This window comes from Lagenorhynchus albirostris, chromosome 12, assembly GCF_949774975.1.
Source record: "Lagenorhynchus albirostris chromosome 12, mLagAlb1.1, whole genome shotgun sequence".
Taxonomy (NCBI): domain Eukaryota; kingdom Metazoa; phylum Chordata; class Mammalia; order Artiodactyla; family Delphinidae; genus Lagenorhynchus; species Lagenorhynchus albirostris.
Genome location: NC_083106.1, coordinates 62,901,975 through 62,929,133, shown reverse-complemented (window position 1 = coordinate 62,929,133; position 27,159 = coordinate 62,901,975). Strand labels below are relative to the sequence as shown.

At 36.8% G+C, this 27,159-nt stretch overlaps 1 pseudogene; it reads left to right on the top strand.

Moving 5' to 3' along the window:
• The first annotated feature begins 9,194 nt into the window (after positions 1–9,194).
• The window catches only part of LOC132530489 (activator of 90 kDa heat shock protein ATPase homolog 2-like), a 50,594-nt pseudogene continuing 32,629 nt past the window's right edge, over positions 9,195–27,159 (top strand).

Sequence of the window (27,159 nt, the reverse complement as noted above, 5' to 3'; positions counted from 1 at the left end):
ATGTGAACCACTTTTAAAGCTTTTATTGAATTTGTAAAATATTGCTTCTGTTTTATGTTTTGGTTTTTTGGCCATGAGGCATGTGGGATCTTAGCTCCCTGACCAGGGATTGAACCCACACCCTCTGCATTGGAAGGTGAAGTCTTAACTACTGGACTGCCAGGGAAATCCCTATGTCCCAATTTTTGATAGAGACAACTATGGATGTGTAATCTCATATATCTAATCGCTTATGGTTATACAACACCTTTCCAGCAATACTCTAATGAAACTGGTATGATAAAGAGTGTTTGCTATGTTTCAAAGTCAGGATCATAGTCAGTGGCTTTTCAGTGGGTGAGTGAAGCAAGAGTAGAGAATGAGATCTGATCTCTAATGTGGACAACTAAGTAAAAAGTGATGTTTCTTTGTGATTGAAGGAATAATAGTATACAGTCATTGCACGTTATCCATGGGAAATTGGTTCCCGGACCCACTATGGATACATAGTCAGCCCTCTGTATCCACAGGTTCCTTAGCCTCAGGTTCAACTAACCATGTACTTGTAAACGTAGTACAAGACCTGCAGTTCTTTGAATCTGAGGATCCAAACCCACAGATATGGAAAGCCAACTGTATTTTATGAAGAAGGTAACGAACTCATCTTTAACATAGGAATACTGGTGTTTATAGGACACCCGAATGGAAGTATCTAGTAGGATATAAAATATATAGATTTGAGATAAAATCAAGCATTGACCTTGTTAGCATTGTGTATATGATAGTGAAGCCATGAAAAAGAGTGAAATCATCTAGGAATAACGTGAGAAGGATCAGAAAATTCTAGAGACTATCAACATAAAACAGCATCTCATAGATTTTGAGAACTCTTGTCATAGGAGGGGCAGAGATAATAAACAGTGGTTATTACACAGATAAAAGTGAAAATCATTTCAAGAAGGAAGAAGTGATCAAGATGGAGAAGTGAATCAGCAGTGTTTGAAGCTGCAGAAAAGACATTTAAGATCAACAATCAAACCTGCCATGGATTTAACATCAAGGATGTCACTACTGCCCAAAGTTTTAGTTGGGATTGAGAGAATAATGGCATCATATATGGGATTTGGAGTTTGAAAGTGGGATAGTATAGAAAATATGCATAGACTATGTTTTTACAAATATTGATTTATTGACTGCAAAGTGAAAAAAATAGATGGCCAAAGGGCCATGCAGTGTTGAGTAAAAAGTTTTCTTTTGAGGAATAATTATTAGAGAGACTTAGGAAAGTTAAATTCTGAGAGAGAGAGAGAGAGAGAGAGAGAGAGAGAGAGAGAGAGAGAGAGAGAAAATAGAGTAGGCAACGGTTTAAAGGTTCCTGAAGGTTTGGTTGTAGACAAAAAAGGGGGGAGGGTTCTTTTTCCTTGGAGAAAGGCTAGAGATGGGATGGAGGAGGAATTAAGAGGTCCAAAGATGGGCTTCCCTGGTGGCGCAGTGGTTGAGAGTCCACCTGTCGATGCAGGGGACATGGGTTCGTGCCCCGGTCCGGGAAGATCCCACATGCCGCGAGCAGCTGCGCCCGTGAGCCATGGCCGCTGAGCCTGTGCGTCCGGAGCCTGTGCTCCGCAACGGGAGAGGTCACAGCAGTGAGAGGCCCGCGTACCGCAAAAAAAAAAAAAAAAAAAAAGACCCAAAGATAAGTTTTAGGATAAGTTTTTCAATAATATTTATTAAACAGATATTGTCATTTACTAAAGATGAAGAGGAGGAGAAGGAAGAGGGGGGAGGGGGGAGGGGCAGGCATAGGAAGAGGCTTAGGTGTCCCTTCACCTAAGCAAAGGAAGAAGGGGAGAAAGAGGTGAAGGCACACTATTGCCAAAGACTTGCTAATTTGTAGACAGATTCTTAGACACCATGAACACTAAGCTACGCTGAAGAGTACAATTTAAGCATAAACAGAACTTTGAAAATTTGCTTTAATTCCACCTAAAAATTGCATTTTGCATGATGTTTATTGTCAACTGCTCAAAAAAGATCCTTAGGTCCAAGGAGAAAATTATTTCAGCTGCCCCTCTCAAGTAGTCCCCTGAATTTCTACCTTTTTTTTTCATATATATTATTTCTCCACTCTTGGTTGAGATGTTCTACTTTTTGGTGGTTATTTCATCTTCAGAACTTTTACAGGCATAATTGAGTTAACATGCTTAAAGTCAAGGAAGACATTTAAAGTCAGATGCCTCCGAGGCACTGAAAGTGACAGCTTAATTCCTTGGCTTTCAGCTTCCTCTTTATTTTTGGCCCCTGAGGGGATTCTCTTGATTTATCAAAAGCTAGGCTATACATTTAAAAGGATGTTTGTTATATATTATCCAGAATTTCCTGGTGTTTTGAAGGATGATATTAATGATATCTTATCTGCATATTAGTAGAGTTATAAATCTTAGTCTCTTGCTCCTAATTCTAACAGATTTTCCTTGTATCCTATGAATTCCCCTATCTCTTAACTATTCCTGGATTTTAATTTTAACATGGAGACATCTCTGTCAGAATTAAAACCAATAAGAGATTCTGGAAGGGGAAGGAGAGACTACTACTCTGAACGTCTGAACATGTCTTCTGTCTGCATCTGCTGCTTTGTGAGGAAGGCTTGCTTTGCCTACACGATGCTCTACAGCTGCAGGAGACATCTGTGGGATGCACAGCTCCATTTATTTGGGAGACTGAGTGACCTTGACTCTCCCTGCTCTTGGACTCCAGTCTTGGCAGTCCCTCAGACTCCTCCCAAGCTTACAGTGCTCTTACTGGGTGGAGGCAGGTATGGCTGGGTTAAATCCTTTTTCCTGGAAATATAATTTTCCTCTTGGAGTCAGAGCTCAATACTTTCTTGGAGCAGTACTGTGACATTTTTCTGTATAACACCTCTGATGCCCCTATTCCCCCACTTTCTGCCTCAGTACTGCCATCTGTATAATACTCTCTCTTCCCATGCTACATAATAGCAAATTTAACTAAGGCCACCATCACATACACAATTACACATTATTGCCATTTGCTGGGGTCTGCTATAATTTAGCAAGAATCCTAGTTTTCAAATGTTGAGAGAATGTTTTAATCCAAAAATTGGTGTGAGAGGCTCAATAATGGCCCCCAAAGATGTTTGTGCCGTAATCCCTAGATCTTGTGAATATATGTCACCTTACATGATAAAGTTAGGATTGTACACCCAGGATTAAATTAAGGGTCTAGAGATGAAGAGATTACTCTGATTATCCCTATATAATCATGAGGGTCCTTCTGAGAGGGAGGCAGTAGAATTACAGTCCAGAGAAGGCTATGTGACAATGACAAGCAGCAGACATTGGAGTGATGTGGCCACAAAGCAAGGAATGCTAACAACTTCTAGAAGCTAAAAGATGCAAGGAACAGAGTCTCCTCTGGAGCCTCAAGAAGGAACCAGCCCTGCTAACAACCCTGATTTTAGCCCCATAAACTTTATTTGGGACTTCTGAACTCTAGAACTGTGAGGAAATAGATCTGTGTTGTTTTAAGCCACTACATTTGTGGTAAGTTTGTTGTAACAGCTAATAAAATCAGGAATTTAAATATACATAAGAACAAACATTTCTTTGTCCCCCAGGATAATCGTAAACATAGACAATGTAGTAATAACAGTGGTTCTAGCAGCTTCACCTACCAAGATTGCATTATTTACAAGAAATTCTTCTTTGTAACCTACCCACTTTATTTAATTCATATAATGGCACTGCTATTCCCATTTTACAGAAACAATATCATAGAAACCCATTTACCCACTGAGTGAAAGGCAGAGCCACGATGTGAACACAGGGCTTTGAGATATCAGTTTAAAAACTGGTACATTATAAAAGCAAAACACAGATTACTGAGGAGAAGAATTTAAACATGGCTGAAAGGAATGTTGAAAACCTATCAAGGCAGTGTTATCAGTTGAGCTGGATCTCTCAAAAAACATTATGTGGGAGTCCTAACCCCCAGTCCCTCAGAATGTGATCTTATTTGAAGATAGTTTTACAGAGGCAATCAAGTCAAAATGAAGTCATTAGGGTGGGTCCTAATCCAATGTGACTGGTATCCTTATCACAAGGGGAACTTGGGTTAGAAAGACAGACTTGAATGCCATTTGAAGATAGAAGCAGAGATTGGGATGGTGCTTCTACAAGGCAATGAACACCAAAGATTGCTGCTGAGAATGAGACGAATGACCAGAAGCTAGGGGAGAGGCACAAACAGATTCTTCCTCACAAGGCTCAGAAGGAACCAACCCTGCTGACACCTTGATCTTGAACTTCTGGCCTCCAGAACTGTGAGACAATAAATTTCCGTGGTCTAAGCCACGCAGTTGGCAGTACTTTGTTATGGCAGGCCCAGCAGACTAACACAAGCACCAGTGATGATGAAAATTAGGACGATAACAGCAACTGCAGCTGATTTTAAAATATCAGTATTCACTCATTATAGTTATAAAATTTAAAAATGTAGTTCTTACAAATCCTCTTATTATATATGTTAGTCTAGCACACTTAGCAATCACTTTAAGGAGAACTCTGAATAAAATGTGATCACATTTCTAACTAAATACCTATAAACATAAACGGCATTTATAAAGATAGTATGTTCTATTTCCTTTAAAAATACTTCACTTGGGCTTCCCTGGTGGCGCAGTGGTTGAGAATCTGCCTGCTAATGCAGGGGACACGGGTTCGAGCCCTGGTCTGGGAGGATCCCACGTGCCGTGGAGCAACTAGGCCCGTGAGCCACAACTACTGAGCCTGCGCGTCTGGAGCCTGTGCTCCGCAACAAGAGAGGCCGCAACAGTGAGAGGCCCGCACACCGCGATGAAGAGTGGCCCCCGCTTGCCACAACTAGAGAAAGCCCTCGCACAGAAACGAAGACCCAACACAGCCAAAAATAAGTAAATAAATAAATTAAAAAAAAACAAACTTCACTTGTCTGACAAACAAAATCTTCTTGAGTACTTAAATTCTAATAAATTAAGCTTTTAAAGATGTTGAATCCTGAAGACGATTAAACGTTCTAACGCTATATAGAAATGGTAAGATTTCAACTTAAAAACACAAGCCTAAATCAAATACTGAGTTAGACATTTAAATTTACTCTTAGGGGTTAAATTATCTTAAACCTTTCAAGCACATAAAAAATCAAAACCACACAAACTTCTTAACCCACGTATATAAAAGTTATGGGGTGGATCCTCTCAAACATTCCTATACTGAATCCTAAATCTTTCTCAGGTTGAAACGTACTTGCAAGGGGACAGAAACAATTTATCATCACACACAAATCTGGGATTACCTTCTCACTTTGCTGAAGTTACCTAAAGAAGAGGAGATAGTGGCTGAGGCATGACTGGGCTCATATCCCTGCACAAGCAGGAATTTTAAGCCTTATTCATGGCCTGCAACAGGGATTTAAGGGAGAAAAATGGTTTCGTGTTCCACATGCCTGAGATTTGAGTCAAATTGTTACTCACTTTTCAAACTGAAATACATTCTGTACCCCCTTCCCATGTGGCTACACAGATGGTTTTTGTTTTTCTTTGGCTCTTAAACAAAAAAATGAACATTAATATGTTGTTAACAAAGTATGAAGCACAGACCTAAGTGCTTTAAGATATATTAACTAATTTAATCTGTGAATTGAGATACTAGGTCCCAGTGGTGGCCTCAGCATCTTATCAGCATCAACAAATGAGGAATGTCTACTTGTATAACCAAAATATCCTATAGCTAGATGGGCAGGTGTAACAGAGTCAACATTTGTTCAATAATTATATCTAGGATCAACACATTACAGTTAATTAGTTTGTATATAACCAACTCTAGTAAGCAGTGAAATGGAATACCCCAGGGCAACAGATCCTGATCAGGGAATAACAGGCTCTTCAGACTGTAACAACTCTATCAACTAGAACAGCTCATAGCTCAAGGACACTTGCTTACATAGCTGGTTTGCATTTTTGTCTCTTAACTCTCCTAACTCTTGAAGATCAAAGTCTCTGGATGGAGCCTCAGGACCTGTTCTTGATGAGGCCTGGTGTAGGATTGATATGCAGTAGGTTTAGGGAGAGAGAAAGCACCCACAATGATGAGGTAACTAATGGGCCATCAAATGCATCCCACCTAAAGTTTAAGGTGCCGTGGCCTTTAATACAATTCCTAAAGCATGGGTGTATCTTGTGCTTATTGATTAGAAAGTTTATTCTGAGTAGATTAAATAATTTCATAATGAAAAAAATTTATGGTTAATATTCCAAAAATAAATATAAGTTGGACAATGTCTTACATATATCTAATAAGATAACTTACCAAACCCCTGAGTTACCAATTAAGGAAGTGAGTCTTACAGAAAGTAGTAATAAGGCTGGTCAGGAAGAAGCAAAGCTATGATTCAGACCCAGAGCTGTCTGAATCCCGAGCGAGCTCTTGAATCCCCACCCAGTGACTTAAATGGACTTTTAGCCTCTTGCATTTGGTTGAGGAATAAGACCTCTGGTAGACCACTATATTCTGAAATTGTGGATTAAAAGAAAAAGAACATGAGAACTTTGTTAAACCTATTCCTCCTCTCAGTTAATGACAAATGATAAATGAAAAGGATACTCTTTTGCGATTTGTGATAAGAATTATCAAATTGGACAACAAAGAAAAAGAGATAGAGCCTTACTATTGTTCCTTCAGATTGGGAGATAGGTTAATTTCAGAAGGGAAATAGGAAAGGGAGGTGTTTCAAGTTGGGCATTTCAAGCTATCAGACCTGAAAAATGGTAAAACTTGCAATCATTATCTCATAATGGTTGCAAATCTTGGTGCAAATCTTCCCATTATTGCAATGATTTAATACATACAGCATCAAGCAACTTACATTTTAATAAGATGACAATTTATTGCTTGAAGTAATTTTGTTTAAGCTATTTTTACTTCTTTTCCCCCTCTTGTTAACTCTTAGAAATACTCCTACCAGCATATTCAGCCCTTTCCTTGTTATGGAAGTGTTACAGCTGCTGTAGTTTACGGCTCTTCTTTTGCTTGGGGTCAGAGAAAATTTTCTGGATAATTCATTTTTATCATTCCCTTTTCTAAGAATTCATGTTCATTTTTAAAGCAGTAAGCTTTATTTTCTTTTCTTCCAGATAATCTACAAATTATAAACATACCACAAAAATTTTTGAACATAATTCATACCTTTTGCAAACTAAAATCAAAACTTCAGTTTACAACATTTTCCCAAAACAATGATCTGTTTATTCTTTTTAGCTTATTTTTTAAAAATGGTCAGAGTCAACATTTAGCATATTTCAATGCAAAACAGACTGAATTTTTTCTTCCTAGCAGCCTCTGATTTGTTCCAATCCTACCTTGAAGCAGAATTAGCATTTTGGTGGATCCTAACTCCATAAGACATTAAACTTTTCACTGAGGACTCCATGGGAAAATTAAGACATTTAAGAAGGTTCCCTGGTTGGTGTCCCCATTTCTTCCAAAGATCCCTGTGACTCCCATTAGACATTTATCTCTCCTTTCTCAGACTTAGTGGGACATCCAAATAACACATTAAGTGACTTTTTGCAGTAAACAATTTTGAAAGGATTGTTATAACTTTGCTTTTGAAGTTATTTAGCTGGAAGTGACTTTTAAAATTACAATTGACTCTGATTGTGCTGTATTAATCATGTTAACTCAAGGATTCTTGCAAAGTGAAAAGAGGTAACCTAAAATTGTTCTCATATATTATGACTTTTTTTTTAGAATTCAAAACAATTGTTGACATGAGGGTCTACATTGGTAGACATTTAACTAAAAGTTAATATTTATTTTTCATTATGCAGGTTTTTTGGGTTTTTTTGTTTTTTTCTGTGATTTGGAGCCAATGCTTTCCTCAGATCTGACATATTTTCAGAGGACCCTGGAGAGCCTCAGCATTATGCCTTTTAGTGCTAGTGCAGAAGATGTCTACATGGCTAGGCTAGGAAAAATCCCTGCAGTACTCTCATCCTTTTAGCCCTAGCCCTCAATTAGATTAGCATAATGCACTCAGGAAACAAAAGTTTGATCATTAGCCATCCCTAGCCCCTTTGAAAGCTATCTATCTCTATATATTTACATATAAATATGTATTTATATATAATAATATATACAAATATCATAAATTGTATGTGATATGTATTTATATATACATTTTATATATTATATAAAAATTATATAATGCTATATTTTATATATTATATATTTATGTATAAATTATATATAATGCTATATTTATTTTATATATAAATTATATATAATGCTATATATATTTATTTATATATAAATTTAGTTCTCTCAACATCATAAGGAAATACAAATTTGATAAAAGCAAATCTTTTACTTAAGAGGAGGCTACCTCTAAGAAAAAATGGTTTTCCTTGTATGAAATACCTCCTCTTCAACCGGTGAATATTCTTGGCCCTCAGCAAATCTACTTGAGCTGCTTTTCCACAAGATGTGGGGCAGACAGTGTGGTGGAGGCTCTCTCTGGCATAGAAGGAAGGGTAAGGTCAGGTCATCACAGCCTGCAGTCTCTACAACACAGCCAGAACTGAACCAGACCTCATTCCCTTCCCTGCTGTCACCTTCCCCCAAGCCACCAAGCCTCTGGCTGCCCTCAGTCAGTGGCCTCCTCCCTGGCCTCCTACTTCAGCTACTGCTCTCCTTCAGTCACCTCTCAACCCAGCGGCCAGAACGACATTGCCCAAACTGAAGTCAGATCACATCCCTCCTTTGTCATCACCCTCCATCACCTCCACCTCATTCCATGATAAAGCCAAAGTGCTTCCAATGGCCTCACGGGGTCGAGGTCCCCTTGGCTCTCTGACCTCTTCTGCTGTTCTCCCTGGTTCACCACTGCAGCTGCACTGGCCCCGGCGCTGCTCTTGGAACAGGAGACTTCTGTTCAGTCTACTTGCTCTCTGGGCACAGCACCCTCTTCTCCCAGTTGCCACACGTCTCCCTCCCTCACGTTTTCCTTAGACCACTTCTCAATTTGTTTTGCTCTTTAGCACTTATCACCAATAATGCCTACAACAGCGGTCCCCAACATTTTTGGCACCAGGGACTGGTTTCATGGAACAGTTTTTCCGCAGACGGGGGGTCGGGGGGATGGTTCAGGCAGTAGCACGAGCGATGGGGAGCAATGGGGAGCGGCAGAGGAAGTTCACTCGCTCCCCCGCCGCTCACCTCCTGCTGTGCGGCCCGGTTCCTAACAGGCTGCCGACTGGTACCGGTCCGAGGCCTAGGGGTTAGGGACCCCTGACCTACAACATAGCTGACTCATTAATCTTGTCTGTTGTCTTTCCACACTAGATCTAAGTGCTGCGAGGCAGGATTTTTTGTGCCTAGAACAATCCTTTGCTCATTTCACATGATATTTCCATATTTGTTCATTGAATGGGTTCACAATATGTTCCTTCTTAAAAACGTCAATGGGAAGATTGACATGATATTTAATCACTATCCAGGCCTCTACCAACTCAAGACTCAAAGGTTCTTCCTTTAATCCAACCCCTAATTTCTATTCCTAGGAGTGTTGGCCAAGCCAACTGTGAGGCCATTTGGGGAGAATTTTTCCCTTGGACTGGTGACTTCTGTCTGGAGAAGTTTCCTGTCCCCTGCTCCTCACAGGCACTCCCCCGGAAGTTAGGTTAGAACTGATCCTGTCCTTGTTAGTCAACTCTGTTGTGAGGAATATACTAGAAATAGGATTCAAAAAAAAAGAAAAAAAATGGGGTTTGGGAGATGGTGTTTTCTTTCTAGTCAACACATTTTAGTACAAGACCTGACTGTTATGAGGCCCATGATCAAATGATGGGAGGGTATCTGCTTATCCCACTCTACCCTAGACTCTTGCCTTGGTGGAAGACCAAACTTCAAGGATGAATACCACTTCCTGTTCCCCAAGTCTGCACCACCACAACCCAGCTGGCAGATCTTATTCCTTATAGAAAGCACATGTTACCTCCTTATCTTCCCCTTCCTGTTCTCTCAGAACTATGAGAGCTCAGGAAGTCCTTGGTGAAATTTTTTTCAGCAGTATATCCACAGTCCACATAAATTTCCCACACAGTGATCTGAACCCCTCAGACCAGAATCTTCAGGGGACTCTCATTAGCACTTTACACCAGCAGGACTCCTCTCTAAAATTCTCCCATCTCACAGCCATCCTTTCTCTTTCGCTCATGTAGTCTCTGTTGAGGGTTGGCCATCCCTGTGGCTCCTCTAGCGAACGATTTACGCACAACTCAAGTATTTCTTCTGGTCCCTGGTATTTCACTCCCAGCACACAGTCTGTCTTTCCCTGTTCCACAATCTGTGTGAGAAAATATTAGCCCCTTCAGTTCATGTGACTGGTCCAGGCACAACCTGGATACACTATCACACTCTCTCTAGGTTCCTTTTAGACACTAAAAAAAATGTCAAGAATGCCTCCAAACAGTTGTCGCGCTGCTAGTGGCTGCTGGATGATTGAATCAGAAAAATTGTGTGTATGTAAAATATATTTATAATTTGGTCTAGAGAATCATTAATTCTCTAGGTCCTGGTGAGTATACCAGGATCCCCAGTAAAAACATGGTCTACTTAAAATAGAAAAATTTGAGACAAGTTTATTTACAAAAAAGCAATTTACTGCAGAAGTATGATTGTAGGGGTACCCAGAGAATTGTGGAGTAACACAGAGTTAGTAACTGCCAAGTTGTTACCACCCCTCAGCCTGAAATGGGGTGGGGAAGGCAGTTCCAGGAACTTGCAAAGAGTATAAGTTGGCTGCCTTGCCAGGAGCAGTGACTTTTGGTCTTGTTATAAGGGAGCCAAGGAAAAACATACCCTCAACGCATTTTCTTTCCTCTTTCATCTTCTGCTGGGATTTCCATTGGCCCTTCACAACTGGACAATCCAAGGCATAGGAGCCTTCCTATTTAGTCCCTTTAGGTCACGCTCCCCCTCCCCTGAGAAGAAGAGGGGGGTGGATTTGGAGGGGCAAATACAATGGGCTTGTCTCAATTCTCCGCAGTATTGTAATGTGCTATTTGAATGTACAAACATATAAAACCAATGTCTATACATTCCTCAGACATTCACATCTCTCAGGGCCATGCAAGACTGTGTGAGACCTTATAAAAGAGAACTTCCACCTGTACTTTTGCCATTTAATGAGATTTTTTAAATAAGTGATTATTATTAAAGGTTATGAAAATATAAGGGAAATTCAAAGAGAGCAGACAGAAAACACCCAACTGAACATTTCTTAGACTAAAGAATTAAGAAGATAGAAAATCCTACAGAGAATTTCTGAGACTGAAATTTTAAAATTCACTGAAACCATCTGGAGATTGATGTAGGAGTCTATATGCCTGAAAATTTTTTCTTTTAAAACTTCAAGTTTTCAGATGTTGATGCATTGTCTACAGGGAATAAACTGCAATCCACAAGGCAACAGGTTGTACTGCAAAACTCTGCAGATATCCTGACTGACCAGATGACCAGATATCCTGACTCTGGATTGGTTAAGAGGATCCTTGTGGCGTTTCTTGCTGAATTGTAGGGTTCTCTTTGCACATTGATACTGAACATGTAGATAATAGAAATAGACTTTTCAAGGGTGTGCATATTTTCCATGTGAAACAATATGTATTAAACAAATTAAAGTTGTTTTAAAAACAGAAAAGTATTTTGTTCCAGAACCACTTCATAGAAACAGAAGAGAACTGCAACCCAGTAATATAATGACAATTTTAACAAAAACTTGGTGAGATTGAGGAGTTGTCGGAAATTAAATAATGGGCATTTGTGGTGCTATTTTTAAAAGCCATTTCTAATTAACAAACACACATAGTATACAAGTGTGTTCCTATTTGCATTAGATTATTTCAGATGAAAGCCAGCTACAAAAAAGCTGACTTTGTTTTACAGATGCATTTTTAATTTATCTTTATACAAATAAACAGATCTATCTCTAATTTGACAGCATTTCTATTTTGTGTTTTGATGAAAAGACTCAATCCTTTGGCTTTCCTATTAACTGAAGTGCTTTTGTATTAGCCTACTTGTAAAGAAGAAAACAGACCTTATATTCTAGAAAATAAATTGTTCAGGCCAAGCTTCAGACCAAAGAGGCCAAGCTTTGAATTTGTAGTGTAGACAGTTTTTATAATAATGTTGCCATTCTAATGCATTTGAGATATTTAAAAATGAATAATAGCACTTTTCATTTAACTTTAGGTGTAAATTTGCCAAGATATCTTAGTCATATTCTTTTTTGCTGAATCTGAAATTGTCTTTGATATCTTCTACCTATGTCCTATTGGAAGGGGTTGCTTTCAGAATGTACTATTTATCCTTTTGAAAATACCACTAATGCAGCAGTAATGATTTGTTTGAACTCTCCCTATATTTATGTTTGCTTTTGATATTAAATTTTAACTTTGTCTATTTAGAATCTAAACTAGTTATTGAAACACATTTAGAGTAATTTTCATGGTTTAGCAATCAATTGTAAATTCCATAGTTTGGTACTATTTTTTGTGAAGAAAAATATTAATGACCTTGGTTTAGGGCTTGGGCAGTGTTTTTGAAACAGCATGAAGGGAAAGATTGATAAATTTTAATACATTCAAATTAAAACCTCTATACAATAAAAGACATGATTAACTAAATTAAAGCTAGGAATAGACTAGACTGAGAAGATAAATTTTCATTGTATGTAATATACTAAGAGTTACTATCCAGACTATATAAACTACTCCTAATAAGCAAAATGAAAAATATCAACAATTCAATAGGAAAATAAGAAATGAATATAGGTAATTCAAAAGAGAAAGCAGATTGGCTAAAAACATGAAAAATATTTAATTTCAATGAAAATTAAGGCAATGAAATTTCAATCAAAGATAGGGTTTTTAATCTATTGAACTGGCAAAAATAAATATCTGATAATAGTTTCAGTGAAACTGTGGAGAGGCAGTAATCCTCATATACTCCCGGTGGGAACATGCAATGCCACAGAATTAGGCAGAATCTAATAAAATTACAAATGCTATGGTAGGTAAAATTCTAAGATGGCCCTTATGATCACCACCCCTCCCCCTCCGGTGTTATGCTCGGTATAATCCCCTCCCTTTGAGTGTGAGTGGGACCTGTCACTTGTGTCTAATCAATAGAAAAGATGATAAAATGTCACTATTGTGACTAGGTTACAATATACAGTCATTGCTTAGCATGGTTCTGATATGCACAAATTTCGTTTACCATACTTTAAATAACTATCACCAGTCCCCCAAATATATCATCCAGATTTCATATATTTGCATATTAACTGTATTTGCAAATATACAAATTTTGCTTCTAGTTCTTCAGTCTACATATAACTATAAATAACAGATGCACATCATGATCAGTGACCAATCACTGATTTTCTTTCAAAGTCTGTTCATAGTTGTTCACTACACACGTTAGTCACTTCATGCACTTACAACAAAGCATGTAGTTGTATTATCTCCTTGTGTTGCAATAAAACATGGAGCATTTCACAGAAATGGATAAACAATAGAGGGACTTGACTAACAAAGAAATGAGAGGAAAGAAATGAAAAATGAAAACACTGGGAGTAAAACTTGATTTGATTAGAGTATTTGAATATGGAGACAGCAAAGTGGAAATAGGACAAGACTTATCCCTGCATGAAGTTACTTTTTCTAATGGTATTTCAATGATATTGAAAGAGTACCATGAATCTATTAAAAAAAAAAGGGCAAAGTTGTTTCAATATCTTCAGTTTAAATTGCACTAAGGAATGGAGCTTTTACTTCCACTTTGAAGGCTGTAATAAACACACAAAAAATCCCAGTCAGTTTGTGTAGATTCAGGTCAAAGCACTGACTTTAGTTGCTTCATTGAAAAAAAAGAAGATAATTACTGAGGATGAAGGAATAATTTTTACTGCCAGTAAAGTTTGGTTTCATTGTTTCAGAAGTAGTATAAATTGATTAAAATTAAGCTGTTTGGTGAAGCTACTAGAGCTGATAAGAGTGCAGCTGTAAAATTTGCACCCAAATTCCAAGTATTGGTTAAGGCAGTTATAATAATTGTGAAATATTTAATGGTGATGAGACAAGTCAATTTTGGAAGGTAATCCTTTTAATGATTTACAACAATGGTACAGAATTACAAGTGACCATAAAGGAGATGCACCCTGAAGAACTCAGTAAAAGTGAACTTACCAACATAAATGGAGTGGTTGGGATGGAAAGGATGGAGACGTCCAGAAGAAGAAGCTGGTAGAACACTTTACATAAAAGGAACTCTTGGAAGCCATCTCATGATATTGAAGGTACAAAGGTTAAAGTGTTGGAGGCTAACTCAAATTTAGAAAGGCCTATGACATTTCACCAAGGCATAGAAAAGATGCTCATTCCATTTAATAAATTATGGGATGAGAAGAAAGTGAGCACTGTTCAAGCTACTCATAATTAGCTTTTTTTTAAACAAAGAAATCAAACACTAATTCTGAATGTTTCTACTGTTTGAAATTACAGTTCTAGATATATTTTAGTTTTACTATTTAAAATTTTTTCTATATATTTTCAATCTATAATAAGAGAATTTTTAAATGTTTTGACAAAAATTTAAGGCCACAGAAAACAGTAATGAAAATTGTAATGTCTCACTGATTGCTAAGATTTTTCTGCATGGTTTCAGCTTGCACTGTCATTTTTATATCCCCACCATACCCTGCGAAGAGAGGACTGCCTGAATAAAGTCTCAGCCTTACTAACACACACGCCAGGAGATGCTTACACTGGCCTTGAAGAATTAAGCTGCCATGCTATGAACTGCCAATGCAGGGGGCCACATGGAAGAGAACTCTCAATCTCAACCCTACAACGGCAAGGAGCCGGACTCTGCCAACAGCTACATTAGCATGTAAGAGAGTCCCACATCTTCAGATGAGGCCACAACCCTGACTGAAACGTTTATTTAAGCCTATAGAGTCTGAATAAAGCACTCAGGTTAAGCCATGGAAATTGTGAGACAATAGAAATTGTTTAACATTAGACTTCTCAGTGTATCACTTTAAGCTACATGTCTCTTAAATGTGTGTCGATAGAACTAGAGTTATCTTTATCAACATGAACAGACTAAAAAATATTTTCACTGACAAAATAAAATACCAAAGAGAAACACCCAGTATGATATGGTATCTTTATGTAAATAAAGAAAAACACTCAAAAAGCTATATATATTCTATGAGCAAATATGTATATATAAAGGTAAGGAAAATGAACTAGAAAATTTTTACAATGCATCCCAAATAATGCTTAGCTCTTGGGGGTAGGAATGGGATAAGGGTATGGGACCTGGAGTTCCAAACAATAGGAATTTCAACTTTAGCAGAAAAAGAACTTTTAATAAAGAAAAAAATCACAAAAATGTCAAAAGTTAAATGGCAGGTGTTTATTATTTGCAATTTTCTATATTTTTAATTGCTAAAAAGGAAATGCCTGTAAATTCTAATATACATTTAAATCCTAATTTTTATCTAGCCATGAAAAGGACAGGAGGAGGAGTTAGTAAGGAAAATGTTCAAAATGTTTTGGCAAGGGCGGGAGAAATTAAATGTTCAGTCTTAGAGCATAAAACCAAAATTATATAGATTCTTCCTTGCTGCTCCAGAATGGCTGCTGCCTGGGTTTTAGAAAAAGACTTTCTTCAATCTTTTGCTAACAGCCTGCACTTGCTCCTATGCAAAAACCAGACTCAGCTGGCTTCCCGTGGGAGGAAGCTTGAAAGCACTTCAGTGTATCTTACCAGGTAGGTTATAATGATCTGCTTCAGAATCACCCTGAGTGCTTGTTAAGGATACGGATGCCTGTACCCACAACACATTTACTGAGTCAGAGTTTGGGGGCATTGTGGCTAGGGATTTTCATTTTTACAAATTTTCTAGGAACTCTTATGCCCTCTCGTTTTAAAGTAATTATTATTTTAATAGTAGAGTTCATCAAAATGAGAAAATATTTGCAAATTTTAATAATTATCATGTACATGAGTAACATTTTATTGAAAACACATTTTTTTAGGGAGATGAACAGAGGGTATTTATGGTATCTTGATTAAAAATGTTTTTTTTTTTTTTTTTCGGCACGCGGGCCTCTCACTGTTGTGGCCTCTCCCGTTGCGGAGCACAGGCTCCGGACGCGCAGGCTCAGCGGCCATGGCTCACGGGCCCAGCCGCTCTGTGGCATGTGGGATCCTCCCGGACCGGGGCACGAACCCGTGTCCCCTGCATCGGCAGGCGGACTTTCAACCACTGAGCCACCCGGAAAGCCCCCAAAGTGTCTAACTTTTGTTTGACCAACTCCACTCCCACCTTTGGGCAATGTACCATAGTACGGTTCAGGATGAACGACAAGTACCCCACCCCTTTGTTCTTTCAATCTTTCTTTGAACTTTTAATTTAAAAAATTACAAAGGAATTGAAAAGCTACAAGAATGCTTAATAAACTTATTCTCTTCACTCACATTCACCAATTGTTGGCTTTTGTCACATTTACTTTGTGTGTGTGTATATACATATTTTTGCTGAACAATTTTAAGAGTAAATTAAAGATATCATAATTGTCTACCCCTAATTGTTTCAGTATGTTTATCTTCTAAAACAACAGGGTATTATTTTATATATAATGCAAATATAAAATAGATGAATTTTAATATCTTAGAGTACTATAATTTAATATACCACCTATATTCAAATTTTGCCAAGTGTCTTGAAGTTCTGTTAGAATTTCTTCTAATCCAGCCTTCATGTCTCCTTAGTCTCATTTAATTAGGAATGGTTCCTAACCTTTTGCCATTCATGACATTGGCATTTCTTAATAATAGTAGCCAGAGATTTTTCTGAATGTTTCTGAAACTTTTTTTCTGATTGTTGCCTCATAAATAGATACAGGTTATGCTTTTTTGTCAGGAATCAGGAATACAAGTGATTTCTTGTCCTTCTCAGTGCCTCACATCCAGAGACACATGATTTCAATTTATCCCATTATTTGGTGATATTAACTTGGTGGCATTTGGTATATATTTGCCAGGCTTCTCCACTAAAAAGTGACCATTTTCTTTGTAATTAATAAATAATCACTTATGACATAAACTGACGCTTATAAGTAATCTATTTTCCATCAAACCTTTTTAGTTTTAGCATGCACTGATGATTTTCCCCCAAAATCACTTATTTCTATGATGTAAAAAGGGATTTTATGACTATAATTTATCCATTTTATTATAAGGAAGAGCTTTCTCTTCTCTAGTATCAGCATGGACACAGATTCTTTTTCTTTTTAATACAGAATTGATTAACATCACTATTTGTTTTGATGTTCAAACTGTTCAAGATTTAGCCATTAGGAGCCCTTTATCTTTTTGACATGATTCTGTTGTTTTTCGAGCACTTTAAAAACTTTCTAGCACTATAAAGTACTGTACTTTCCCTCCATGGCCCTTCAAGCAACCATTTCTCCATAGTTCCTTGATTCTTTTTAGTGGGAGATGGTGTGTTGGAGATGAAAATATGCTCAAATGTGCTCACGGCTATGGGTGTTTTTGCTTCTCAACTTCCCAGCAAGCACAGCTTGTACTTATTCCTCTAACGTTGCCCTTCAGAATTTTTCTCTCTGTTCCCATTCCCTATTTGTATCTTCCTTCTTTCATGGTGAAAATCCTGGATCCAAATATACAGTCAATTTTGAGAAAGTGCAACTATGGCAACGAAGGACAAACACCCCTCTACATGAAACTTGGTAAAAGCTGATGGGGATGTACGTTTTCCCCTTGTTCTGTCTTCAGTTACACTCTCCAGTGCTACCCAATGATGAGAGGATACTACTAACACTGGAAAGGGAAATAAGGCATCCTCGCCTTGTGAATGAAATATTCTGGGCAATCAGACTTCGTCCCTCTAATTAGGAAGCAGAGTCAGATGGAGTAAAGACAGAGGTTGACGTGTATACCGTATTGTATACTTGATTACAGCGTTTTAGACTTATATCTGAACCGTAAATGACATTATAGGAGAGTAAGCTAAATACTCTTCTCCACTGTCTGAGAGGATTTTAATAAATATCAGAAAACACATCAAAAAATAAAATAGGGGCTTCCCTGGTGGCGCAGTGGTTGAGAGTCCGCCTGCCGATGCTGGGAACACGGGTTCGTGCCCCGGTCCAAGAGGATTCCACATGCCGCGGAGCGGCTGGGCCCGTAAGCCATGGCCACTGAGCCTGCGCGTCCGGAGCCTGTGCTCCGCAACGGGAGAGGCCACGACAGTGAGAGGCCCGCGTACCGCAAAACAAAAAAATAAATAAATAAAATAAAATAAATTCTATCCCCTTACTGGAAATCTCCACACAGAGTTGAAAAGGAAACCTTAATAGTAAAAGTTGGAAGGCATCAATTTTAATGAAAAATATTTTCCTATTTTTATTGTATACCAGTAACAATAAAAATAATTTTATTTATAGCTTGTACTTTTGTTTCTCTTTAAATACAATAATTCCCCCACCACACACACAAGGTTCCACCTGAAGCCAATATGTTAATATACTAAAATGTGAAAATCAATCATTTTATTTTTTTAGAAGTATAGAGAATCAATTTAATGTAGCTCACTTTTGCTCCTTAAGATTTATGGAAATGTTCCCTTTAATTCATTACTTTCAGACAACCAAATTCTTTTGAATTTGATAGCAAAAAAGAGTAAAATATGATTTCCTATCTTTCATTGTCATATCATCACCATCTAAACATAGAAAGAAACATTATATTACACTGGATTCAAAGAACCCATCATCATTAAAAAGCATTTAACAAGATTCAAAAATTACTTGAACGTATAGTGTGTTTTCTAGAAGTTCAGCATCAGTGTCAGTCTAGAAATAGTTTAGATTAAATTAAGATGTAATTTTTCTCTATTGAATCATTAAAGTATTTCTTACACTTGTGCTTTAGAGCTTAATTTTTATATACAATTATCATTACATGAAACTCTTACAAATCCACCCTGCTGTTGAAATTACCTTTTCAAATAGCCTCTTTTAACGGGAGTAAATTCTAGCTATTCTTTGTCCTATAGTTCACTTGGCTAGTCACCTGGCTAAGAGAAGGGCAATCGTCGTTTATCAGTCTGGGCTGGGAAACAACCTTAGAATTGTTTTGCCAGGTGGTAAAGGTTATCATTTTGGGTTGCTCCCCAGGTCTGGGAGTCTTTTCCTCAGTAATTCCTGAGAGAGGAGTCTGTATGCTCCATTCTGGTTTAAATGTAAAATATCACCTTTAGAAAAATTTCCAAGGCAAATTATAAGGCTTCATTATAAATTATCAAAATAGAAAGTGAGTTAGGACCCCTATTCAGTTCTTTGGGTTTATACTTTACAGTCTATGAAGAATGATAATACTTTTACATATTATATTAGACACATAGAAACATTTTTATTTCAATGTAAAGATAATGGGAACTGGGTCTCTTCTGTGAGTATGAGTGTGGTATAAATAGGCTTTATTTTTATATTTTTTAATTAAGGAAGAGAAATTCTTACTTAAAGCAATGTAACGTGGAAAACAAGGAACACATGCTAAGGAGTCAATTCTGTATCATTGTAAACCACAGGTGATGATGATGATGGTGATGATGATGACAGCTATAATACATACCTCACCTAGTCTTACCATGTACCATGCACAATTTTAAGCACTGTATAAAGTTTTTTACATTTTATATGTATGTACATACACATATATGTGTGTAGATATATACACCATATATAGTTACATATATAATATATATATATAACTATGAGTTAGTACAATTTTTATCTTCATTTTACAGTTTCATAGGTTGGGAAAATGAAATTCAGGGGTTCAGCAATATTCCCAAGATCATTCAGCTATATTAAAGATCTAGGAACTTATAGGAAGATTTAATGACTGCTGTATTAGCCCAAAACTACCTCAGAACTAGTCTTAGATATAGTAGATGTGAGCAACATGGAACTTATATTTAAAGAACTATGTTGTCATATGAAAATGGGCTTAGAGAAGAGTAGGACAAAGACCAGTATATGGAATGTGAAGAATGGAGTTTAAAAATTCAATGTAAAAACTTCCTTACACAATTAGGGTCACTCTTGAAATTTATTTTACTATACCGGAGGCAGACAGAAAGTACAGTTAATAGAACATGGCTTTGGAAGTAGATGCACGTAGGTTTGAAGCTCAGCTTTCCTATCCTTTTTTTTTCCTACTTGAATAACCAAGGGCAAATTATTTTCTTGTCTAAAACTCTGGTTACTCATTAATGCACTGTACACGCTTCTTTGTGAGATACGAGAGGATTTTATGAGAATCCTGTGCAAGGGAACCTAGTACAGATGGTTGGTTCAGGAAGGCTATTTTAGGGCGGTTTTCCTTCTTGCATCATTGTCTTGTAGTACGCCGTGTGCATTTCCTACATTTTAATCTCCTGGTCCTTTCCTCCCTTCCTTCTTACTCTCAGCAAATTATCCTGCCTTCTACATCACAGAGAAGTATCTAGCAGGTGTAAACTTCATCAGTTTAACTTCCTCTAGCTGGAAGGACAGGTATTAAACTAATAAAGACTCAAAAGTTCTTTAGTTATAATTATGTATTCTTAAGCAGAAATACAATTCTGAAGATGTATAACCTGTTACTATTTTGAAGGTACAACATACCAGCTGGATAACTGATTCTTAAACTGTGGTTCCTAGACTAACTCCAAAGTAAATGAGTGTCTAATAAAATAAAGACTTTTGTTCCCATTCTAGAACTTCTGAATCAGTATCTCTGGGAATTGGACATTATAATATAAATGCTCAGCAAGCTTACCAGGTGTTTTTCATGACCCCAAATTTGAGAGTAACTATCAACACATTTAAAGACGAGGATTATGTATTTTTCACCTACTAGGAGACTAATATAATGCTGGGTGCATGGATACCTTTCAAAAATTTGAATGAAAAACTAGCTGAGACAAATGGAAATCTGTCTTTTCTGAAAGAAAGGCATTTTTATTAAACTCACTCAAATTGCATAGCTAGGTTTTGGTATTCACTCTTAGCATGTCTGTGTGTTCCAGACAGTGGCAGAACAGATGGGTTTTGCAGGGAGACTCCTGTCCAGTGCACACAGCACTACCTGATCCAGCTTCTCTTTGCTACTCTTTCTGCTCTGCCCCAGCTCCACAGGCCTCCCTGCATCATACCCAAGGCTCACTCCTCTCAGGACTTTTGAACTTGCTCGTGTCTTCCTGGAATCTTCTTCTGTTAGAAACTCACAGGCTTGCACTCTATCCTTCTATCTTTACTTAAGCGGCACTTCCTAATGAGAACTTTCTTGGGCTGGCCTGTTTAAAATTGCAACTATGTCCTTACCCAGAGTTCTCCATCACCTTCTCTGGTTTATTTCTATCCAAAGCACTTATTACTTTTTAATATGAAAAAATAATTCATTTTATTACATGTTTCCTCAAACTGGATTATAACCTCCATGACAGCAGGGCTTTAGTTGGTTTTGTTCATGCTATAGCTCTAGTGTCTAGAACACTACCTAAAACATAAGCGCTCAATAAACTCTTTTTGACTAACCTAATATGGAGGTTTTTAACCTTCTATTATCTGTATTTGGCATCCTATATAATACATCTGAATGTATGTATTAATGTAATTTCTCTCTTAGAATTTGAATTATTAGGTGACAGAAAATAACATATTTAGTTCTTCAACTTTAGATAAAGTTTACATGCAAATCATGATACCATGGTCCACATAAACAGCAATGGGGGAACATGATTACAAATAAGAGTGTAAAGATAAAATGTTGGGACTTAGTAATTGCGCCATCAAAGTTGACAATCTTTTATTCTTGTCAGCCATGGAAGAATGGGTTATCCAAATATTATAAGTTTAAAAAAAATGAAATCAGAAGAATAGCATTGAAGAAGTCTTTCCAAAGCTCTTAATACAAGAAAATTTCCTTACATATTTTAGTAAGAGGATGCTTTTTCTTCCTGATATGGTAGATTTCAATTTAAATATGTTTAAACACATAAAATAAGTAAATATTGAAGAATTGGGGGAACATTCATTTAGTTAAAATGTATGGTACAATGTTAGACATTTCCTCCCTCTGTCTCCCCTTATCTATCACTGTGGACCTCCATCTACTCTTTCATTTCTCACTATCTCCTCTGTTGCCATTATAGGGCAAACCACTTCATCTTTCTTCTGGAAAATCGTTACACATTATACAAACTTCATGTCATAATTTAAAAATTGTTAATTGTTGAAAAAAAATCCCCTTCCGTGTGTGGCAATGAGTGCTGCTTCCTGGTATTAGGAGGATTTGACACAGGGGAAGTAACCTGAAAACTTGCTCCTTTCTGATCTGGGGAATTGGGCGTAGAGTGTAGGGGTGCAGGAGGGAAGAAGAATCCACAGAAAGAGGAGAATCTGAAAATAACGTCACTTCTTTCTCCATTTCCCACCCCCATGATAGCACCCAGCTATCCTGCACCTTGGAAATACCCAAAAGACCCCTTAGGGAGAGAGTCAGGGAGTGGAGAGGGAAGCCTAATGAGAGACATGGTGTCTTATCCAAGAAAGATTAAAACATCAAAGGAACTAACTATCACGTCTGATTAATCTTTATGTAAAATCAAGAATTTAGTTATTTCCACCCCATGCTGATCCATGGGTAAGAGATAGGAGGAAATTAAAGACAAATATGAGAACCTATAAACAAGCAACATAATACATGTTTTTATGCACATTTGTAATGTTGTTTTAATTAAATTGTGATCCTGCTATAACTAAACCAAATGACCTCAATCCCATGATTAAAACCCTTAATATCTTTCCCTTACTATGACGTACCCATTTTTAATAGGCTAGGCCTAAAGTCTACAGAGTCTGGCCATTGCTTATTTTAAATGATATCATCTTGCTCTAGTTTCTGCCTGAGTCACAAGGTTCCAACAGATATTTCAATTCCTTAAATGTACTAAACACTTTGCAGTAGAGGGTCTGCCTAGCACACTCCCCTTCCCATTTTTCACCTGTCTATTCTAACTTGCCCTTCAACGCTTACCTAAAATGCTATTTTCTATGAGTTTTTCTATAATATCTCAATCTTACTTCATTATTATTTTTCTCAGTATTCTTTCCTTCCTAGAACTACAAAATGCTGTAATTTTATACTTATTTGTGTAAATCTGTTTCATGTCTGTAAGCTCCATGTGTTTGGGGACTATACCATTTTATTTACACTACCTACTAGGGTCTGGAACATAGTAGACATTCCATACTTTTTCTTATGCAAGCTAGACATAAGTTGTTTTCAAGGTAGCTTTGATATCTGCTCTATCATGTCCCTTTAATTACAACATCAACATTTTGTAGTTATTTATTTATATTCTTTAGCACCATTAATCTTGTCGGGTCTAGTTTGAGCCCAAGTGATTTTAACCTCTAATAAAGTGTCTTACGTGAAGTGAATTATTAAATTTATATAAAGTCTTCTTTGGAATGGGAGTAAAAGAAAGAAGTTATGAACTACTGCTAAATGGAAACTATTTTCATTCTCATCACTGACTTACTTGTATCACTGAGATTTTAAAACACCAATAAACTACTGTTTTAGAGGTTTTCTTAAATCCCAGGGGGAAAAAAGGAGGTGTAGATAAAAAGGAGACCAGTTAGCAATTTTTCTGTTACACTAACATGATGATTTGTGTCTGAAGAAATGAAAAAGAGTGCATTTCGATGTATTGGAAGGTAATTAGTCAAAGTGTGGATGGGTTAATTGAATATTATGGTGAGATTACAAGTATAGATTCACCCAACACCTTAATGGTAAATTTTTGTCATCAAGGTCACAATGCCTCGAAGGTGGCTCTGGAATTTAGCAGAAAGTTTATCAGCTGTGGGGTGACAGAGATTTCCTGTTTGCCTCATCCCCTCAATAGCTCTGTAAACTCAAGTAATTTGCTTAATTCTCTGAACTTTGGAGTCATCTGTTGTGAAATAGGTACACCCAAAACTGGTTTTGAAAACTGCTAATACATATGAAGCACTAAACATTGTCTGCACACAGTAGGTACTCAACTAATGGCAGGTGTTTTAAAGCATAGAGCAGCTCTCGGCACACAGTGAGTGCATAATCACTGTGTGAGGAGGAACCCAGCTTCTGAGTTTTTATGTGGCCTGTAGAAATAAGCAGAATTAGGAGATCTCTTTCTTTTAACTTTTCATTATTTGGAGCATCAAGTGAAAAGTGGTTTTATTTTTATCTCTCCCCAACACTACAGAATAACAAGTAAACTGTTAACGCATTGATAAATGACTATCTCTTGGGCACATCTACCCACAAGTGTGAAGAACTCATTACTGGCCTGGGGTCAAGCATGGTATTCTGCATACACAAGATGCTCAATATACATTTGTTAGTCAGTTAGCTGTCACCTTTTAATAAACATTTATTTCTCAGATTTTAGCCTTTTAACTTATCTCTTGAGGTTCTCTATTTCTCTTATACACTTTATTGCCTGTGCTCATTTTTTTCCATTTAAAAACTTTAATGGTTTCTGATTCAACTCTATTTCAGAATCATCCCTGTTGTTCAGACGTATATTAAAGATAGCTCAATATCCTTTCATTCAAATTATGCCAAAGAAACAAGGTATAATGATTCTGCACACAAATACATATTAAACCACCATTTTATATTTGAATAACCTAAGAGATCTTTAACTAATTAGTAACATAGTAATTGTCCATCACCTGGGGATGCCATCAGTATGAACTTGCTGGTCACCTCAGGTGAGATAAATCATTCTACATAGAAGTACATGAATGTGATAACATTGCTGACATTCATAATTTGGAATTTAAAAATACAGTCAACAGTTTAATCAAATACTGTTAGTAATAACAGAAAATTCATACATACAATAAAGAAGTATTAGAGCCTTTTTTCAATGTATATACTGCAACTTTAAAATCTTTGTAACTGCTTCTTACTATGTCAAGAAGAGCCCTGTGTAAAGTTTTTGTCTATTTCTTTGAGTTTTCATTCTGAGGTTAGAAGCTGTTTGATCTCTAACAAACACACAAAGTCTCTAGGCAAAAGTATTGCTAAATGTGAATCTTTATATTAAAGAACCTGCTTAAAAATCTTCTCTCTGAATATTAGTGATATTGGAGAAGGAAGGTTATATAAAGACCGTTGTTTGGCAATTATAAAAAGAAAATAACCAGCAACCAGAGAATCATTCCATGTCCTTATTGGATCTATTAAAATTATTTACAGGAAGTCCTCAGTTTCTTTTCTCTTCAATTCCGAATAAAAGATTTATGACCTGTCACTTTTCTGTTTACTTAAACTTTCTTCTGTGATCCTGATAACTTTTAAAGAAATTACACCAAATTTTAAAAATTAAAGAAAAGTTACACATAATTTGTTTCTTATGTGATATTTGGTAAAACATCAAGATAAACAACTGAGCTTTTGGTTTTCCGTACTTTTTTGACTATTGTAAAATGAAGCTACAAAATAAGGCCCTAGTAGGGTAAACACATAGACACTTTGCTGATCTTATGTAAATAGCAGACAGAGAGACTACAATGGAGGGTAAATCATGTGAGCTAAACACAAATAAGACAGTGGTCATATTCCCCAAAAGCAAGCCCTGAGAAATGTTTTGCTAGAAGTCGATTCAAAGATGAATTTTTGAAAGTGTAGATTTCCCCAAGAAATCAAAAGAAGCTTCAAGTAGAGCACCTATGAAAGTCTATTTCAAAGTGAACATTATTTCCTTCAACTCACTTTTATGTTAAGGTAGTTAAAATCATCTTGTAATGTTCTAGGATTATCCTTAATCTTAGCAGGATTTTTGAATTGGGAGTGGGTGGGCTAACACATAGAGACCCTTTGGAAAAGTAGGTTCCTGAAGGTCTCTATTATGGGGCTTGAAATTCTAGGGCTGCCCTAGAATTTCAGAAGGTGAGTTTCAAGAGCTAATGCTCATTTACAGGGACACAAACAGGTGATACTTAGGCGCACAAAACTGTTTTATCATGTTTTATCACTGAGACTTGGTTATCAGGCCTTTCCAAGGTAATTTATACGAAGCACCTCTCTAACAGCGTTAGTCATCAAAGCTGAGTGGAACAAATATGCAATCAAACTTTACTTATTTAGCTCGAATCTATGAATTAGTTCCTGCTGTTTTAACAAGTATCCAACTGGCATTTGTTAGAATTAAATGATGATCTCCCAGGGAGAAATATAGTATGTTGGCAATCATTAGCATTTTATTGACCAATTTGGAATCACTGAATAAAACTGAAATGAAACAAACGGCTGTTTGTATAGTAAATAAGAATAAGAAAAAAAGAAAAAAATCTTTCCCCTCTGGCACTGTTAATTCTTTTCAAATGATTAATGAGGAAATATTAACGGGAAGTCAAAAACAACCCCACCTATCAGATTTATCACTAGCCCTCAAAGGGCACAGAACAGAGACTCAATTATTGAAGTTCTTACAGGTTTCCAACTCCTGTTTTATATTTGGGAAACGGTGTCCTTAAAATTAACAGAATTGAAAAAAAAATTATCAGAATTGAAATGTGCAATATTTATGATCTTCATAAAACTTGTTTTCATTTTGTTTACATAGCTAATGTTACAAAATTTTGAATATCTGAGTTATTATTTTCCCAAGATGTTTACAATGCTTTAGTAATACTTCCTCTAATAATGTTTTCTGTGTTAAGGGATACTACAAGGACATACAATGGTGTCTCTAGCATTTTTATATTTCCTTAAAGGCAGGGGATTTAGAAGGTTTTGAATTCTTGAGGTGAAGTGGGGACTACAGCAGTACTGTTTTGTAAAGTTATACTGAGGCAGGTAAAAGAAAGGGAGAGGAAAGAAAAGAAAGGGAAAGATGGAAATGGGAATTCATAGCGAGCACTGCTTTCACGGGGAACATTATACATGTCCTCTCATTTACTCCTTACATGCAGCATGG